The following is a 9,176-nucleotide window of genomic DNA, read 5'->3' on the forward strand; positions in this document are numbered from 1 at the left end:
CAGCATCACTTGTTGTAGATGAAGTCTATTTTATTTTCTTTACCAGTACATTAATAGCATATGTGGAAGAGGTGTGCTATTTTGAAAGGAGTTTACTCTTCTAAGTTTAATGTGGACATAATCATAATCTGAATGGTGAAAATCCCTCAATTGCAATGTCTAGTCTTTGAAAATCTTTCTCATATCATGTTTTTTGTTTATCATTTTAAAAATTGCTCTATTCAACTATCCTTTTCATTGGAAGAGTAATAATATTTTAAAATATGTACAATTGTTTTCCCTTAGTTTCAAGATCCAACCAAAAAAAGAGGGCCCAAGACCATATAACCCATCAGCCATTGAGACTGGATTGTATTTTTTTTTGGGGGGGGGATTTGTTTTGAATGTCACCCAGAAAAAATCCAGGACTCTTTGGTAAATCTACAATTGAAACTCTCAAGCAAGTAGTCTTTAAAAGTAGTAATAAGGCCAGGTACAGTGAAACAGGGCTATAATCCTAGTACTCATGTCTGAGACAAGAAGATCACAAGTTCAAGGCCAGCCTCATCAATTTAACATGACCCTGTCTCAATATAAAAAGGGCTGAGGATGCAGCTCAGTGGTAGATCACTCCTGGGCCAATCACCAATATCCCCTCACCACACACACTGCAATTTTTGTGCAGATTTCTAAATGTAAACTAGGAACTACTGGCCTTCAGTAGTTAACAAAGTATCATTCCTGACCAAGGACATTATTAGGCACTTGAATGAAATGTTTATGTCACACCCTATCAAAGACCTAAGGACTCAGCAGTTTTTATTTTAATACAAAATACAGGTGACTGGATCCTAGTTTTCATATCCCCTGGGTACATACTTCCCAACTCCCAGAGATCCTGATAATGTGTAGAACAACTTTTGACATGAACAATAATATTGTTGGTAATACTGGATGAGAATATTAGAATAATTTCAGTCATTTCCCAAACCTTTTCTAGGATGTCACCAAGCCATATTTCAATCATGTGGCAGAATTCCCAATAAGGAGGAAAAGGAGAGGCCATTCATTGTTTACAAATACTTGGTGACTTACACAAAAGCTCTGGGTCCTGCCCCCAGGAGCTCACTGTAGTCACAAAAATTCTTTCTGCTCTACTCATTCCCAGATTTCTGCTGTTCTAACCTTCAATCTTTCAGAGAGTGAGGCCTTTTAACACCATTTTCCAATAAGACCCTAAATCTCCTTACTTACATCGTACTTCTGGCATAGAGATTGTACTTGGTATGTATAATTTTTCCAAAAGATTAGGATGTCCAGGCAAAATCTTTTTAAAATTGCTAGATTTGCTCATTGCTAATTTTACTTAAAATTACTAGGTTTTGCTTCTCTACCTAAGTTAAAATAGTTAAAAATCAATGTTTTTCTGTGTGTGACTAAAGCTTGATTTCATGTGATAGCAATAAGAGTCAGGGGAAAGAAAGAAACCCGATTTCTGCTGGGACATAGTCACAGCATGACAGTCTACCCCAATTCCAGTAGCAAACCAGAGAAGTTAAATAGCAATTAGAATCTCTTTAGCTGACCATTTTCCAATAAGACCCTAAATCTCATTGTGTACATCATACTTCTGGCACAGAGATGGTATTTGTCATGTATATTTTTGACAAGCTAAACAACCAACTCAAAAGGTAAACAGACATGATTTTTTTAACCTTTATCTTTTGTTGACATCCCTTTATGAAATCTTTGGTATCTTTTCACTTAGATAGTCACTGATAATTATTGACATCATCTGTACTCCAGTCAACATGCTAGATGCTTGAGACAGCTTGGAGAACAGGATACAGTTCCAGTCTTGAGGGCCCAGAGTCTACTGAAGTTTGCCAGATCAACAGGCATAATACTAAGTGCTAAATGGCATGGGAACCAAACATCTTCAACCAGTTTGAAATTAACCACACTGGAGACACAGGATGTAGAGTGGATGAAACAACTTTAGAGTTCCGTAGGGGGAATTTGCACTGTGTCTAACCCTTCTTCATTCCTGTTTCTAGGGTCTGTCCTGACTATACACACATATCCAAACAATAATAATGTGGGTGGATGAGTAACAATATTTTGGCATCAAAGAAAATAATCACCAGTATCCACATGATAGAAAATGATACCACTGCAAGATTCTAGCGTATAAGTGAATGATATATAATGCTCTGCTAATCCAGAGTTTGGCAAGATAAAACAACAAGCCTTTGTTTTTTTATTTATTTTTTTTATTTTTATAGACTGCATTTTAATTCAATGTACAGAAATGGTGTAAAAATTTTCATTTCTATGGTTGTGCACGATGTAGTTTCCTACCATTCATATAATCATACATGTACATAGTGTAATGATGTCTGTCACTTCCACCATCTTTCATAACAATGCACCTGCAACCTCTCATTTCCCTCTATGTAACCTAATGTTCCTCCATTCTTCTCTCATCTCCCATTCCTATTATGTATCATCATCCTCTTAGAGAAAACATTCAGCCTTTAGTTTTTTGGGATTGGCTTATTTCACTTAGCATGATATGCTCCAATTCCATCGAATTTATCTCCAAATGCCATGATGCTATTCTTTATGGCTGAATAATATTCCATTGTGTATATATACCAGAGTTTCTTTATCCATTCATCTGTTGAAGGGCATCTAGGTTAGTTCTACAATCTAGCTATTGTGAATTGAACTGCTATAAACATTGATTTTGCTGCATTACTGTATTATGCTAATTTGAATTCCTTTGGGTATAAAGCGAGGTGTAGGACAGCTGGGTCAAAAGGTGGGTCAATTCCAAGTTTTCTGAGGAATCTCTATACTGCTTTCTAGAGGGCCTGTTATAATTTACAACTCCACCACCTATGTATGAGTGTACTTTTTTCCCCACATTCATGCAAAATCTATTATTGCTTGTGTTTATGGAAATAGTAATTATGTTGGAGTAAGATAAAATCTTATAGTTGTTTTAATTTGCATTTCTCTAATTACTAGAAATTTTGAATACTTTTTTATGTATATTAGTCACCTGTATCTCTTCTTCTGTAAAGAGTCTGTCCAGTTCCTTGGACCCTTTATTGATTGGGTTTTTTGTACTTTTGGGGTAAAGTTTTTCAGTTCTTTATAAATTTTGGAGATTAGTACTCTGAAGTACGTATGGAAAATATTTTCTCTCACTCTGTAGGCTCTCTTTTCACATTATTGATTGTTTCCTTTGCTGAGAACAAACATTTTAGTTTGAATTTCCCCCATTTATTGATTTTTGCTTTAATTTCTTGTGCTTTGGGAGTCATGTCAAGGAAGTCTGATCCTAAGCCCAGTATGATGAAGATTCAGGTCTACTTCTTCTTCTATTAGGTGCAGGGTCACTGGTCTAATTATTAAGCCTTTGACCTACTTTGAATTGAGTTTTGTGCAGGGAAAAAGATAGAGGTGTAATTTCATTTTACTGCATATGAATTTCCAGTTTTCTGAGCACCATTTTTTGAACAGGCTATTTTTTATCCATTGTATGTTATTGTCCCCCTGTATAGTATGAGGTAACTGTATTTTTGTGGGTTTGTCTCTGTGTCTTCTATACCATTGGTCTGCCTATTTATTTTGATGATGATATCATGCCATTTTTGTTTCTATTTGTCTGTACTATAGTTTTAGATCTGGTATTAAGATACTTCCTGCTTCACTCTTTGTGCTCAGGATTGTTTTATTTAACCTGGATTGTTTATGTTTCCAGATGAATTTCATGATTGCTTTCTCCATTTCTATGAGGACTATCATTGGGATTTTAATTTTAATTATATTGAGTCCATTTAGTGCCTTAGGTAGTATGACCATTTTGACAATATTAGTTCTGCCTATCCAAGAATATGGAATATCTTTCCATCTTTTATGGTTTTAATTAATTTCTTTTTTTAGTGTTCTGTAGTTTTCATTGTAGCAGTCTTTCATCTCTTCTATTAGGTTGAGTCCCAAGTTTTTTTTATTTTTGAGGCTACTGTGAAAGGAGTGGTTTTTCTAATTTCTCTTTAAGAGAATATGTCACTTATGAATGAAAATGCATTAGATTAATGTGTATTGATTTTATATCCTGATACTTTTCTGAATTCATTTATTAGGTTCAAAAGTTTTCTGGTGGAAATTTTTGGATCCTATAAATATAGAATCATGTTATCAGCAAATAGTGATAACATGATTTCTTCTTTTTGTATTCCCTTAATTACTTTGGTCAGTCTAACTGCTCTGGCTAGTGTTTCAAGGAAGATTTTGAATAGAAGTGGTGAAAGAGGGCATCATTGTCTTGTTCCAGTTTTTAGAGGGAATGCTTTCAATTTTTCTCCATTAAGAATGATATTGGGGGCTGGGTAGATAGCTCAGTTGGTAGAGTGCTTGCCTCTCAAGCACAAAGCTGGTTCAATCCCCAGCACAGCACAAAAAAAAAAAAAGAAAGAAAGAAAAAAAAAAGAATGATGTTGTCTGTGGGCTTAGTATAGATAGTCTTTCCAATGTTGAGGTATGTTTCTACTCTCTATATATTTTCTACTGTTTTGAGCATGAAGGGTTGTTGTATTTTTAACTTTAAGTCTATTGATGTGATGAATTATGTATTAATTTCCAGATGTTGACCAACCTTCCATCCTTGATATAAACTGCACTTGATCATGGAGCACTATCCTTTTAATATGCTCTTGTATGCAACTTGCCAGAATTTTTTAAAAGGATTTTTGCATGTATGTTCATCAGGGATATTGAGCTAATGTTTTCTTTCCTTGATGTGTCTTTGTCTGGTTCTGGTATCAGAGTGATACTAGTTTCACAGAATGAGTTTGGAAGGGTTTCCTTCTTTTCTTCTGCACTGTGTCTTCCCAAAACTGAATGCACCAGCCAAGGAGTGGCCCACCCAGGCCTTCTTCAGTAGGGTGAGGTGCAGCAAGTGAGTGCTGGTCACATCCCCTCAACGTCTCAGTACTGCCTGTTCATCTTCTTGAACTTCTCATAGTGATAGTCATCAGTGGCCTTCCGTTAGCAGGAAGTTTGTGGTTAGGAGGGGGTCACTCAGGCTCTGACTTCTCTGTGTCACCTACTCACAAGAGCTGAACTTTGAGCTCTTCTTTGTTTCTCCAGATGGGGGCATTGAGATCCTCATGATAAAAATCAGTTTTGTTGTACATAAGTCACAGTCATGTTTGTGGGCAGGAAGGATGTCTCACTGTCTTTCTTCTTGTTCTGATGCTCTGCCAACAGGTGGGCCTTGACATCCTCCATGGAAATGATATTTTTTATTTTTGCATCAGTGCCCACGTCCACCTCTGGGATGCCACTCAGCATCTGGTTGGAAAGAATCTCCTCAGTCTTCTTTGCAGAAGAGATGGGTATGTTTTCAAGAAGTTTACACAGACAGTTCTCTGCATTCTTTGGCTTGACTTTCTTTTGCTCGTGTGCCACAATCCCTTTCCTCTTCTTTAGCTCTCCCTCAATGTACTTTATCATGTCTGCATCCTCATCCCTCTGGTTGGTTTCTGCAGAAAATAATGTCCCCAGATTAAGGTTCTTCTCTTTGTTAATCTTATCTTTTCCCCTTTCCTTCAGTTTCTTCATGTCGACCATATCACCTGTCTTCATCTGAAAGGGATCATCCACTAGTGTGGTAGTGTGGTTTCTTTTTTTTTTTTTTTTTTGCAGAGTTGTAGATTGAACCCAGGACCTTGTGTTTGTGAGGCAAGCACTCTACCAACTGAGCTATCTCCCCAGCCCATGATTTCTTCTTGTACCTTCTCTCCCACCAGCAAGGCAACAGCATTCTCCCCATTGGGCCTCTTTCTGAAGTTCTTCACCTCTCAGGTCTCTTCCAATTTTAGCCAAACCTCCTCAGACTCCTGCTCATCTTCCTCCAACTTGGAGTCAGCCCGGTGCCAGCAGAATGTTTTCCTGGTGACATGGCACTCAGTCTGGCCACCGAGGAGCTGCTTGGATTAGTTTTTCTTTGAAGGTCTTATAAAATTCAACTGAGAATACATCTAGCCCTGGGATTTTCTTTGTTGATAGACTTTTGATAGCTTCTTCTATTTTGGTGCTTGAAATTGATCTGATTACATTGTGTATGTCTTCCTGATTCAGTTTGGGAGGATCATATGTTTCTAAAAATTTGTCAGTATCTTCAATATTTTCTATTTTGGTGAACTACAGATTTTTAAAGTAACTTCTAATTATGTCATGCATTTCAGTGGTTTTCAATCATGATATTTTCTTTTTTGTGTTGACTTTTAGTAATTTGAGTTTTCTCTATCCTTCTCTTTGTTACTATGGCTAAGGGTTAATCTATTTTGTTTACTTTTACAAAGAATCAACTTTTTGTTTTGTCAGTTTTTTGAAATGTTTCTTTTGTTTCCATTTCATTGATTTCAGCTGATTTTAATTACTTCTTATCTTCTACTTTTGGTGTTCATCTGTTTTTCTTTTTCTGTATTATTGGATAGTAATAGAAAAAGAAAAACAAAATTGCATTCCATTATGATCTGATGGAGCACAATTTCTTTGAGATGTAATGTTAGGTCATTTGGTTGTTGACGTTTTATTATTCTGATGTATGAGCTCAATGCAATGAACTTTCCTTTTTTTTACTGCTTTCAGAGTGTCTCGCAGATTTTGATATGTTGTTTTGTTGTTTTCTTTTACCTCTAAGAATATTTTATTTCTTTCCTAATGTCTTCTGTTATCATTACATCCTTCAATAGCTGATTGTTTAACCTCCAAGTGTAGGAGAAGTTTTGTTTTTTTATTTTATCATTGATTTCTAATTGCATTCCATTATGATCTGATGGAACACAAGATAGTATTTCTATTTTTTTTCTATTTACTAATGTTTACTTTGTGGCATAGCATATGTTCTATTTTGCAGAAGAATCCATGAGCTGCCTAGAAGAAACTGTACTTGCTCCATGATGAATGAAATACTCTACCTGCCCATTAAGTATATATCATTAATTGTATTATTTAATGCTATAGTTTCTTTGTAATTTTCTGTTTGGAGTTTCTATCCATTTGTGAGAGTGGTGTGTTAAAGTCACACAGTATTATTGGATAGTGGTGTATTTGATTCTTCAAATTGAGAAGGGTTTGTTTGATGTACATGGATGTATCATTGTTTGAAGCATAAATATTTAAAATTGTTATGTCTTGCTACTTTATTGTTCCCCTTAGCAGTATGAAATGTCCTTTATTATCCCTTCTAACATAGGTTTGAAGTACACATTTTCTGAGATAAGAATAGAGACTCATGCTTTTTTACTGAATCCCTGCTCATGGTTTGTTTTTCTGAGTCCTTTCATCTTTAGTTTGTGAATGTCTTTCTCTATGAGACAAGTGTCTTGAAGACAGCATATTGTTGGGTCTTTCTTTGTAATTCAACCTGCCAGTGTCTTTTGATTAATGAGTTTAGGCCATTAACACTAAGAGTTACTCTTATGATATGATTTGTATTTCTGGTCATTTTTGCTTAATTTTGGTTTGTAACTTGAATTGTTTTTTCCTCTAATTGACTATTTCTTTAGGGTTTTTTCTCCATTTGTGGACTTGCACTATTGTTTTTCACTTTGCCCTCATGAAATATTTTGCTGAGAATGATCTCTACTCCAGGCTTTCTATATGTGTGTTCTTGTAGCTTTGTTTATCATGGAAATATTTTACTTCATCAACAAATCTGAAGGTTAGTTTTTCTGGGTATAAGTTTCTTGATTGGCATCCATGTTCTTTAAGCACTTGAAATATGTTGTTATAGACCTTTCTTGCTTTTTGAGTCTGGGTTGAGAAATCTGCTGATATCTGTGTTGGTTTCCCCTTATATGTAATCCAATTATTTTCTCTCAGAAACCTTAAAATACTAACGTTATTCATTTAAATTTATTTTTATTGTAAACAAATGGGATACATGTTGTTTCTCTTTGTACATGGAGTAACAGCATACCATTTGCATAATCATACATTTACCAAGGGAAATAATGTTTGATTCATTCTGCTATTTTTTCCTTCCTCCCCACCCCTCCCACCCTTTTTTCCCTCTACACAGTCCCTCCTTCCTCCATTCTTGGCCCCCTTAAACTCACAATTATGTGTCATCATCTGCTTATCAGTGAGATCTATTGTCATTTGGATTTTTGAGATTGGCTTATCTCACCATGATATTCTCCAATTTCATTCGTTTGCCTGCAAATGCCTTAAATTTATTATTCTTTATAGCTGAATAATCTTCCATTGTATATATATGTCACAGTTTCTTTATCGATTCATCAATTGAAGGACATTTAGCTTGGTTCCAAACTCTGGATATTGTGAATTGAGCAGCTATGAACATTGATGTGGCTGTATCTCTGTAGTATGCTGATTTTAAGTCCTCTGGGTATAGGCCGAGGAGTGAGATAGCTGGGTCAAATGGTGGGTCCATTCCAAGTTTTCTAAGGAATCTCCACACTGCTTTCCAGAGTGGCTGCACAAATTTGCATCCCCACCAGCAATGTATGAGTGTACCTTTTTCCCCACATCCTCTCCAACACCTATTGTTGCTTGTATTCTTGATAATCACCATTCTAACTGGGGTGAGATGGAATCTTAGTGTAGTTTTGATTTGCATTTCTCTTAGTACTAAAGATGGTGAACATTTTTTCATATGTTTGTTGATTGCTTGTAGATCTTTTTCTGTGAAGCATCTGTTCACATCCTTAGCCCATTTGTTGTTTGGGTTATTTGTATTCTTCATTTAGAGTTTTTGAGTTCTTTATATATTCTGGAAATTAGTGCTCTATCTGAAGTATGAGTTGCAAAGATATTCTCCCACTCTGTAGGCTCTCTCTTCTCATTGCTGATAGTTTTCTTTGCTGAGAGAAAGCTATTTAGTTTGAATCTATCACATTTATTGATTCCTGCTTTTATTTCTTGTGCTATGGCAGTCCTGTTAAGGACGTCTGATCCTAAGCCAACAAGTTGAAGATTTGGACCTACTTTTTCTTCTATAAGAGACAGGGTCTCTGGTCTGATTTCAATGTCCTTGATCCATTGTGAGTTGATTTATGTGCAGGGTGAGAGACAGGAATTTACTTTCATTCTGTTGCATATGGATTTCCAGTATTCCCAGCACCATTTGTTGAAGAGGCTATCTTTTCTCTATT

The 9,176-nt window shown here is 35.8% G+C and overlaps 1 pseudogene; it reads right to left on the minus strand.

Moving 5' to 3' along the window:
* Positions 1–4,977: 4,977 nt before the first annotated feature.
* On the minus strand, positions 4,978–5,978 carry LOC124975862 (telomere length and silencing protein 1 homolog; annotated as a pseudogene).
* Between the last annotated feature and the right edge of the window lie 3,198 nt (positions 5,979–9,176).

Source organism: Sciurus carolinensis, unplaced genomic scaffold, assembly GCF_902686445.1.
Source record: "Sciurus carolinensis unplaced genomic scaffold, mSciCar1.2, whole genome shotgun sequence".
In the NCBI taxonomy this organism is placed as follows: domain Eukaryota; kingdom Metazoa; phylum Chordata; class Mammalia; order Rodentia; family Sciuridae; genus Sciurus; species Sciurus carolinensis.